This window comes from Falco rusticolus, chromosome 11 (genome assembly GCF_015220075.1).
Source record: "Falco rusticolus isolate bFalRus1 chromosome 11, bFalRus1.pri, whole genome shotgun sequence".
In the NCBI taxonomy this organism is placed as follows: Eukaryota; Metazoa; Chordata; class Aves; order Falconiformes; family Falconidae; genus Falco; species Falco rusticolus.
In genome coordinates this window covers 24,644,414-24,655,462 of record NC_051197.1, presented here as the reverse complement: position 1 = coordinate 24,655,462, position 11,049 = coordinate 24,644,414, and the positions used below count along the sequence as shown (strand labels likewise).

Genomic DNA, 11,049 nt, shown 5'->3' with positions numbered 1-11,049 from the left:
TGGAGCGCATAATTTCCTGCTACAATAAAGAAATAATTTAAAGTCTACAAAACTACAAAAATAAACCACAAGGAGATGCAGAAGCAGGTTATGTGATTAAAAGCATTTAACTTCTGGCAAGTAATATGGCAGACCTGTGACTGACAATAGGGTGGCAGTTGAGGGCTCCCAAAAAGGTGATACTAGTCCTCAAAAATCAAATAACTGTTTAAGGTACAGACTTTTTTTTTTTTTTTTTTTTTTTTTTTAACTTGTGCATGGCTTTGCATTTGCAGGTCTTAGCTGGAGTCTGCAGAGACAGAATTGCCAACATACAAAGATTAAAACCAATTTTCTTGGTGTTTTTGAACTGTCTGGAATTTGGAAGATCTGTAGATCTTATGAGACTCGCTGGTCTTGGGAAGTATGGGCAATTCAGATAAGCTTTGCATAAGCATCAAACATTTTGCTGCACAATGCATATCTTCAGTTTCAAACTCAGATTTTTTTTGAGGCTTCTCTGTCACAACCAAAAGGGAAAGGAGGCAAAGTGCTACTATGGTCAAAAATCTGTACAATCACCAATTACAAGCAGTTTCTCAATGCTCCTAAATAATTCCTGGTAATTGCATCCTGAGGCTACCAAATGAAAGTAGAGAGAAGCTTGGTCTGTATTAATTTAACAAAAGCATCTAAAAATTACCAGCTCTTACCTCTGTGAGTCAGTGGGAGGAAAAGGTAAGATTTTAATTAACTAGATGTGGAATATTGGTCCACTGTGTTTTCTTCCTTGTTTTTGATTGCTTCCTATTTTTAGGATAGTTAAACATACTTAATAATAGTTATTTGAGTATTAATCAATTATTTTGAACATTTTTCCTGACAGCTCTGCTTTGACATTTTGTAATAAGGGGATCTGGTCAAGTTGATGCTTTGTCAGAAGCAAGTGTTGTAATACTTAGTTCTCAGGTAAGCTGCAGTGATGTTATTTTCATTATGCTTTTTTCTTATACAGGCTAAATTCCTGTTAAGCCAAATTATGAAACATTTTCTTTAATTTTTGGTGTGCCTCTCAATTGTAGAGAATGTGCTTAAAAAAACAACAAACAGTATCACAATCTGTTCAGAGTTATTTATCAGCTTAAAAAAAGCAATTTAGAGTTCGGTGATAGTTACGGTAAGATTCTGTAGTGGTTGGGGGTTTTGTTTTCTTTTTACAAAAAGTTTTACTAAATAATACATCAGGTATTTGAACCTCAGGTTGTTTATTGGTACTGAATGCTTTTCCATGAGTCTACTTACTGATGCTATTGCTTCCTTCACAACAGTTTCACTGATGATAATTATGGTGGAATCAAACTGATCAGTAATTTGTCGGCATGTTTTTAGTATTCATTATTCTAAATCATTTTAGACCATACTTCCACGATGGCTGTTTTCCCGTGTGTGCTGTAGAATCACAGTTATGAATGGATAACTCGGGATATAATGCTAGAGGTAAGGTTTTTTTTTCAAAGAGGTCCATACTTAAAGATCATCTGAAATGATATTGAAGCAGATCCCTTTGTTTTATGATGTCCTTATACATATGTCTGTTGTCAAGTTTCACTACATGAAGAGCACACAGCACTTGTTACTTACTTTCATGTTACATGGCTTCAGTAGTTCAAATTTCCATTTAATTTTAACAGAATTTCTTCTGAATTGCTTTTATTTTTTCTAAAGCTGTCACTGTTGCCCTGAGCCTTATTCTTTCTTTGACACTTTGCCTCATATTTTACATACTAGCTTAAACTCATGAAATCCAGGTCAGAAATTAGACTATGGAGTCACAAAGAATCTCTGTCAACAAAAACTTTTATTATTCTGGAACATATTTTGGAGAAAAAGGTCCGATATCTAATCTTCATAGAGTTTATAATTTCTACAGTTCTTTTCTCTGGTTTCTGCATCTCTGAAATTACAAGTGTTAAAGTTGATTTTATTTCTGTAAGATTTTGAAACAAGGATCCAAGGTATTTTTTAATAAGAAGGAACAAACCTTATGCCTTTTGATGTTCTTAAATGCAAATTTACAGTAATTTTCCAGACATTTTACACTGTAATTTTTTCTGTGCAGATTAATTAATGTGTTTCACTAATCTAAATAAAACCTGTTTATCCATGAAAGCAGGCAGTAATATGTGATATATGTATTTATATATAAATATATACATGAAGAACTCATCTGTATGCAACAAGTGTTGTACTGAATATAAGTTCAGTTTTGTTTATAGATATAAGTTTATTATAAAAAAGGAATATTTTGCTTACACTTGCTGTGTGAGAGTAGTTTAAATCTCCACCATACAAACTGCAGTAATGTATGTATTACTTACCATATCAGAGGAGTTACAGCAAAGAGTCAATGTATGAACTGCAGTACTAGTATTAATCCCTTCCTCCCTCTTGCCCTATAAAAAAGGAGAAAACCAAAATGTTTAGATGTGAACTTTAAATAACATAAAGTAAGAACTTTTGGAAGTTGAATTCCTTCACCTTTTTATTCTCCATATCATTATTTATACATTATTATTACGTTAGTCTTTCATCTTTTCTCGAGTAAAATAAATCACCAAAATGCTTCAGTCTTACAAATTTTCAAAATCTTCAATGACCTTTACAGTTGAACCCTTCAAATTTTTGCAACTTTTTCTTCACTGTGAACTTCGGGCACTACTGCAATAGCAATTTACATCATGTTAAGTAAAGGCTCAAGTTAGCTGTTTTATCTCTTAAATATGCAACAAAAGCTTACACTTAGTACCTCCTGCTGCATTGTCGTGTTGTGAACTTAGGCTGATGATTCCCAGGGCTCTTTTTGGTGTTACTTCTTCCCAGTACATTTTCCTATCCCTACAGTTTTCTATCATTATTATTATTATTACTACTACTATTATTATTACTACTACTACTACTGTTATTATTTTTATAATAATTATTATTATTTATAATCATTAATGTTATTATTATTGTTATTGTTGTTATTATTATTTAAAAAGTATACATTTAGCCATTAAGAAAGATTAAGAGATTTTCATTTGTGCCTGGTTTACCAGATAATAAAGATTGTTTTTCGTGATGGTTTTTCCACTGCATTGATCTCTGTCTCAGTCTTTATGTATCTGCAACTATGGTAAGTAATTCTTTCATTTCTTTCTAGTGAGAAAGTCACTGGTCAGAGTATTAGTTTGGCTATAATCAAGATCCAAACTTCAGGAACTTGCTAATTGACATCTGATTAAAAGTAATATTAAAGTCTTTAGGGACCTTAAGGGACTCACGATATCCTGAAGCAAATGTTTTGCTTGAGGTACTTTTCTGTCTCAGTTTGTTTGCTGTATATATTGAGATACCATACCAAGAGACTGGTGTTTACAGTATGACAATGTTAGTGATAGGGGTGTCATTGAGAAAGTTCTATTATAATATAAAAGACAACTGTCAAAGACTGTGCAGCTACTCACTATTGCAGGTTTATTTCATAACCGAATCCCCTTAAATTTAAATGTTTGTATCTACTGTGGGGGTTTTTTTCTGTACATGGTTCTTGCAGATGAAATTTGTAGCAACTGGCTGATATAGGTTACTTATTCCTCTCTAGAAAGTAATCAAAGCTGTTCAGGCTTTGTGGAACACTTTAATAACATTGGAGAAAAAGGCTAACAAATCACATGAAGACTTAATATGCAGCAGTAATAACTGATAAAACACAAGTTATAAAATATTTTGCAAATTCAAAGTTAGTGACTCCTACATTAAGTTACAATAAATATTAAACAGAATTGATTTATTTGAGTTACATTTTCTCATTATTTAATTCTTCTGGAACTGATTTCATCCTATTTCCAGCGTTTCATGAAAATGTGATTATAAATACTGCATATTTATAACCTTTCAGTTAAAATATAATTAAGCTTGAGGAAAAAAACCTCCCCTGCATAGCAAAGAGAGGAACATTAGCAGTGGTAGGAGGAATGTAAAGTATTAGGCAGGTAGCTGTATTCCAGGATCTGAAGGATCATTATGACTGACCTATATTATTTACATCAAGGAGATTTCACCTTAACTCCATTACTTCCTGTTTGGTTAGAGAATTACTTTCTGTTAAACATGAAGTCTACACTCAAATGGTACAAATTATGAACAATATACCACAGCTGTAGTGTTACTCTACCCCGATTTTGTCAGGTTATTATTAGAGTGTTTTTTAAAAGTGCCTTCTTTTGTAAATTCAGTTAGCCTCATGTGCTAACAGTTTAATCAATGTAAAGCTTTTTTTTGGTAGATTAAATAAATTCTACTGAAATAAATCCTTCTCATTTTCTCTTTGTAGGTGATCTCAGATCTCTGTTTTGTCCTCTGAAGGTAGTAATCTATTTACCCTAGCTACAAGCCCTGTCAGAACCTGCTTTACTTAGAACTTAATTGTTCTAAGGACTACTTGAAAAAACTTGAAGGGCCCTGGTAAAAGGTATCTTCAAGAGCTCCTCTATATGTTCATTCCTTTTTTTATCTAACTTTGGCAGCAGATAGCTGTGAGTATGCTGACATTTTTGGAGACGAGTGCAGAGCTTTAAGGTCTACTAGCACAGTTTTCAAGCCAGGATAAATACCTGTAGTAGGGAGAAGTAGTATAGTTATCTTTCCTTCCCATTCTGCTGTGTCATACGGCTGTTCAGGGCTATTCATGTACACAGAGCAGAGCTTTGTATATAATAAAAATGAAAGGTAGGCTGAATAAATAAGGATTGGGGCATCCTAATGATTTATTAATGACACCTTGTTAACTGTCTGTCAGTGAGCCAGTCATTCAGGATAGCTACAGTAGTGTGCACGAAATGTTAATGAAGACATAAAATTTTCTAAACCTTTTGTGACTACTCCTCAAATGTTCTCGTCACACACTCACTAGTAGGTGCACGCTCCCCCTCTTGCAGGCCATGTGAGTTGCAAGCAGCCCCCTCCACTTCTGGAGGTTCCCCTATTTATGCGTATCTTCTGTTGGAGCTTTGTGTACCCCAGCCCCACGTGCACCCCTGCTGCTCCCTGCCAGTCCACATGCTGGTGAGAAAGGCACCACAGTCACATGTGCACACCCAGGTTTGGGTCCCTTGCGCCGCACCCTGCGTTGTCACTCCTCTAGCTGGATGTAGGCTGCTTATGGGTTTCAAGGGGGAGGATGCTCTGCCTGCCCTAATCAGAGCTTGCAGTACTGGTGGGGCGACTTCTGCCAGTGCTAGACCAGGTTCAGATGGCTGCTCTGTTATCCCTTTCTCACTCTAAGATCCCTCCTGACTACTGCAGATTGTTGTGCTTCTAAGTCCATTTTATTGAGTCAAGTCAAGCCGAGGAGAGAAATCACAGGGTTTAAGTTTGCAACTAAGCATGGTTTAATTGCTGAGATAAGAATCTGTATTCTCCTCACTGAGAGCAATTTCATTTGTAAACTATCTGTAGGATGTTAAGCTCTCAAAATCATGTGTCACTAAAACCTTTCACAGCAGAGAGAGCTGCAGTAGCCCTATAGGTGTTTGCCTTAGAAAGTTCAGTTTTACTCACTGTGTGAAAAATTTAAGGAATTAATAGTAGCTGGACATATCAAAGTGTGACTCCATTCCAGAAAATGGCAATAAACCAAGCCACTGGGCTGTAACTGAGCATGGCTTCCAGGGTGCTTCTTTGTAAGGGGGTTGGGGGAGGATGGGAATGGGCTGACTGAAGAATCAGAAAGCATTAGAAATGTTACATGGAATTAAACAAGGAAGGAAGTACTTGCTAAATCACAGTGTCATTACTCAATGGTACTTAATGTCACCCTGGGAAGCAATCTTCCTGCTTTCTTCCCTGGTGTACTAGTAAACAAGACTTGACGATTCCTGAAATTAATTGTTCTTTAGAATGATGACTTGTGCTTATATATATAGCTTTTTGGTCTCTGCCATCCTGTAGCATTGATAATGTGGGGCTGAACCCACAATGTTTCAATAACTGGCTGCATTCTGCTAAATATGTCCTGCCATCTGTATGTTCTGAAAATTGAAGACATCCAGTGAAATAGGAAGTTATAAAAAAAATTATTTCTTCCACTTAAAAAAAGAAATCCAGAAACTTGCACCAGATAATTTCTTTTCCAAAGAATGTAGTCTCATGCCTCAGATGTAGAATGAGAGGTAGAAAGACTCCAAAGGGCATCCTTTGGGCTTAACAGTCTATGCATATAATCAGTTGCAAGATTTTAGGTAATTTAATTAAATGAGAGATGTAACAGGTTAAGTGAAATACCAGGAGAATAGAGAAAGACAACTGTAATGTAAATACATTTCATTTCCAGTAAAAAGTTTAAGAATATTCTAAATGTCACAATTGTATATTCCTTAGAATAAAGACGTAAATACTCATGAGTAGCAAATATTTGTCCAAGGATGTGTTGCTGCAGCAGGTAATTACTGTTAAGTCTTAGCTTAATCTATAGCCATGATGGTTTTGATTGGCAAGCCTCTAAAACATTCCCAATAGAGAGGACTGTCAATCCACTGACATGTCTTGTACTTTTCTTACTCTTTGCAACTCTTTCAGAAGTAATATGAAGCGACTAGAAAATGTGTACGTGTATACTGGAACATGTTCTGTTTGTCACTTTTTCTCTACTATATAACAAGCATTTGAAAAAGGTTATTAATTTTTTGGGGACTGACATGCTTTTTTTTGTCTCTGAAACTATTCCTTTTAACCTGAGAAGACAGAATGGTTTTAGCAGCTTCCTAAAAAATGTCATAACTATTATACTCTCCAGAATGCGATAAATCTAACCAATTTTTTCCTTTTGTGAGAAAACTATGTCTGCCTATGTCTGTTCTTTCTTCTGCAAATCTTGCCGTTTCTCATTTGCCTTTCATTGCTGATGTTACAAAATTGCTTATTAAATTTTTTTCAGAAATAGTTCTGTGTAATAAAAATTCTAGAGTATAATCACAAATAATATTAACAGGGGTGTGGAAAATGCAGAGGTTTTTTTCTGTTCTTTCATATCTACCTTTCTAAAGTGCAGTAAATTGTTGACCTTTACTACTTCAAAAGGCAAATTTGGGTTTAGTATGTACCTTGTATCTTGTTGACTATAGTACATTATGAACCTTACTGGGTAACATAGTCTGGCTTCTTACCAAGAACAAGCTATACCTTACTGCAGTTCGTTGCAATGTCTGACTGCTCTGGAATAGAGGAAAAGTCTCTTGACAGATGTACTGACAAAGCAATAATGAAAAGGTCATACTACATTTCCTGCAGCATTTATCTTGTTTCTTTAGTGGCTGTATACTGAAATCTAGATCCAATTACATCTAATTACAGACACCAATATCTGCAATAAGTTAAGAATCTATTAAACACTTTTATCAAAATTCCTACATGTTATATTTGAAAATTCTGAAGCTCTTAAATAGCATCTCATCAACATTACTATTCAGATCCGGTCTCAAAACTTTTTACCTTTTCTAAAGATCAAGGTCACAGAGCTCAGCAGTTCTTGTTTTATGGAGCCTTGGGGCCATTTTGAACTATTACTACTTCAAGAGTTGTTGATTATGATTGACTACTGGAAAAAAAGCACATCATAGATATTCAGAGCAAGTCTTCCCTGACAGCATTGTCAGTGTATGGAATAAAAAATGCCCAATATTCAGTGTCAATTATGAAAATTCTTGCTTATCAATTATTATATCTTCCCTTGATAAGCCATAAATGTTTGAAGGCTAATTCTAAAAACATTGCATATTTGACTAAGTACACCAATTATGTTTCTTTTGTCATAATGTCCTGATTTTAGAAAGCAAGGTAAAAATAATTGATGCCGAAGAAAATATTCGCTGTGTTGATATACACGAGTAATTTGGAGAAGTTTGGAGCAGGCTATTTTGAAAGGCCATAGAAGTATTTCAGCTGACTTAATGAGGTTTTTTAGACCCATAGGCTGTTAATTACATTGGTAACAATGTCGTCGTTGTGGCACCAGTAAAATAAGGTGCTTTATTGTATGGTTTTTACACTGCTTAAAAATTGACTATTCATTTTGCTTTGTGTCAGACGTTTTCTACATAAGCAATATCAACAATAACATATGTTACATTCCAGCTAGCTCCATAATTTAAAAAGCTTAGACAGAAGATTTGATCTGAAGTTAAGCAGGAGTTAGAAGTCACTAAATTGTTCCCATCATGTTTTTTTCTAAACAGGAAACCTGGATTCTGATTAGTACATTTGGAGAGAAGCTATGCACAATAAATCTTACTTTCCTTCTGCGTTTTGTAATAAGAAGTGAGTCAGAGTACAGTAGTCTACATTTTTTGAACCTTAATTACACCGTTGCAAAAAGTGATTCAAAAATAAATTTGGTAATTATTCAACTAAATGCTTATAATATTCTTTCCCTCTGTTTTGTCTTCTAATGATTAATGTGTGATATACACAACTGGATAACTAATAGAAATTCTTCCTGGGCTCACCTAGCTTTTTTTTTTTTTTTTTCCCAATCCAATCAAAATACATGTACTGAAGGAAAAAAAGACCTTTCAGTCCAACTCTTTCCTCAAAGACCAAGCTATCAGAGCCAATATTCCTCAAAGAAATTACTGTCCTGTATATTCTTATATGTTCAATAATTAATATACTGTACACTTAAGTCCTACCTACTTATATCTAACAAAACCCCTTTTCGTTACTGAAAAAGCATTGCTTTAATAACACAGATGGTAGCACCAGGACTGATGAACTTGACTTTCATTAAGAAGCCCACTGGATTGGAATAGTTCTACAGTCAACAAAAAACAAAACTGGTGAAGAGAAGAAACTGAAATACATGCAGCTTTAATACAGTCTCTTCGTTCTTATTATTGAAAAAGCTTATTTGGTTTATTTCAAATTGCTTTCACTTTTAGTGATGTGTTTTTATAATCTGAATCACTAAGGATGTAACTATAAAAATTATATTCATTACATTTAATTATGAAAAGATACTATGAATTTTAGGTCTGAATGACTCAATGCAAGTGAGCCTTATATTCATATCTATTTTTGCAGGTTTGATCTACTCCTTTGCCTTCCCCACTTCACTTTCTTTCCCAAATACTTTTTTTTCTCTCATGCTGTGTGCATTCCATCTTTGAGCTAAAAAGTAATGTGCACTGTTGGGGGCAGGGAAGGAGGCCTACACACTGGCCTGGATAACAACAGCTGACAAGAAGTGATGTGGGAGTAACTCTGTGTGACTGGAACAGCCAAAAATGTCTGAGAGGATTTGCCCAAACAGTGATGCTGCTGAAGATGATGATGACCATCATCCAGATTGAAGAGCAACCAGGGAATTACAAAAAGACTTTGAAACAGTGAAGAAGTACCTTGAAAAGAATCATGAAAGGTGCATGGAAAGTATGCAACAATCATAAGGGACCTTGGAGTGAGAACAGGATAACAGAGCAGCAGTTTAAATACGTTTTGACACTGGCAGAAGCCACCCCAGCATGTGACTTTTGGGGCACTCACAGGCAGTATGTGTAAATATGGGAACCTGCACCCCTAGAAGTGGGGGAGTCTTACAGCTGTGAGTGTGTGTGTGTGCAGCTAGAAGTTTTTATCATTACTTACAAAAGGACGTTTAGAAATTTGTAGATCTCTATTAACATTGTATCTGTCTTATTGCTGAAATTGTGATCCTCAATGATTGATTCGCTGTTTACCAGTTAATGACACCCTTAATAAATCAATAAACCACTTCAATCCAAATCTCATTTATGCCATCTGGATTTAGTGGGTTTTTTATGCTGGTACATACTGTATCTAGAAACTTTCTTTGACAAAATCAAAGATTACAGTGATTCAATAGTAGACGATTTGAGCCTTGCAGTGCAGTGACATTTTTCCTGTTTGTTAGAAATCGTGAGGGACACCTTGTGGGAGAGGAAAAAAACCCAAAAAGTCATTCTAAAAAACTTTCTCCCTCCTCAGATGTTTTAATTACTTCACTTGTCTTTTCTGAAAGTCATCATTTTTGTCACTGTAACTGTTACAAAGACTAATTCTAGAGGAAGAAGTATAAGGTTGTGAAAATGTTCATTTAAGCTTGAAAGTTTAAATAAATAATAGATAAAGAATAAATAATTATATTTAATTATTTTTTCTCTGCCAGTGCAAAATAGGGACTACATTATCTTGAGCAACCTGGTCTAGTGGAATGCGTCCCTGCTTATGGCAGGGGGGTTGGAACTAGATGATCTTCCTTCCAAGTCAAACCATTCCGTTACTCTTAGTAGAGAAATTGCTTAATCCAGGTCTGTTTTATACAGTTGAAGGTCTAGTCTCGTATATCTCAGTGCTGTTCTGAGTCAGGTCTTTGAAAATCTTCCAGTTCTCCAATACAGGTGTTCATTGTGCTCTACTGATGTATAAACAATTGAAGAAACAAATCATATAATGGTATATAGGCCTACTACCTGTCAAGATGAATTACAAAAAGAGTATGATGGCACCAAAGTGGTAAAGGATTATGACTTTATATGCTGCTAGTGCTGAACCACATTATCTTAGCCAAGAACAAGCGATTATTCAAAGTAAAACACAATTTGCTCTAAATGCGGACTACTTGGGATATATGGGGTGTAAGTCTTCCACTGATGCAAAATGGTTTGGCTCAAAGTTTAAGTTTTCAGAATCAGTGTGACCTTTCCCTTCTCCTGAGTTATCAGCTTGTTCCCATAGCATGGATAATTTTTCCAGGCACTTTAAAAATGAGTCTGTAGAGACAGAAACTGTCTTGAAATTTTACTCTAAGCTTCCCTGCTTTCAACAGTTGCGATTATTTTATCATGTGGGTTTTTGTGTTGTGCTTTCCTACAAATTAGGAGGCGACAATAGGGACTCAGCGGGAAGGGGCTGGGTAGACCGATTCCCTTAGTGATCTGGTCTTGGGTGTGCTTGGCAGGGCTGCTCTGGGAGTCTGGTGATAGGGTGGCCTTGAACTGCTACATACCAGCTACA

General features: G+C 35.3%; 1 long non-coding RNA gene across 2 annotated transcripts; it reads left to right on the top strand.

Annotated features, from left to right (window-relative positions):
- The first annotated feature begins 862 nt into the window (after positions 1 to 862).
- Positions 863 to 10,103, top strand: LOC119155826. 2 transcript variants are annotated; one of them, XR_005106856.1, is made up of 4 exons: positions 863 to 948; positions 1,394 to 1,476; positions 3,078 to 3,154; positions 9,097 to 10,103. It is a non-coding gene; the product is annotated as an uncharacterized LOC119155826 (long non-coding RNA). The 2 variants fall into 2 exon arrangements; XR_005106857.1 differs by lacking the exon at positions 9,097 to 10,103 and adding an exon at positions 4,355 to 4,641.
- The last annotated feature ends 946 nt before the right edge of the window (positions 10,104 to 11,049 follow it).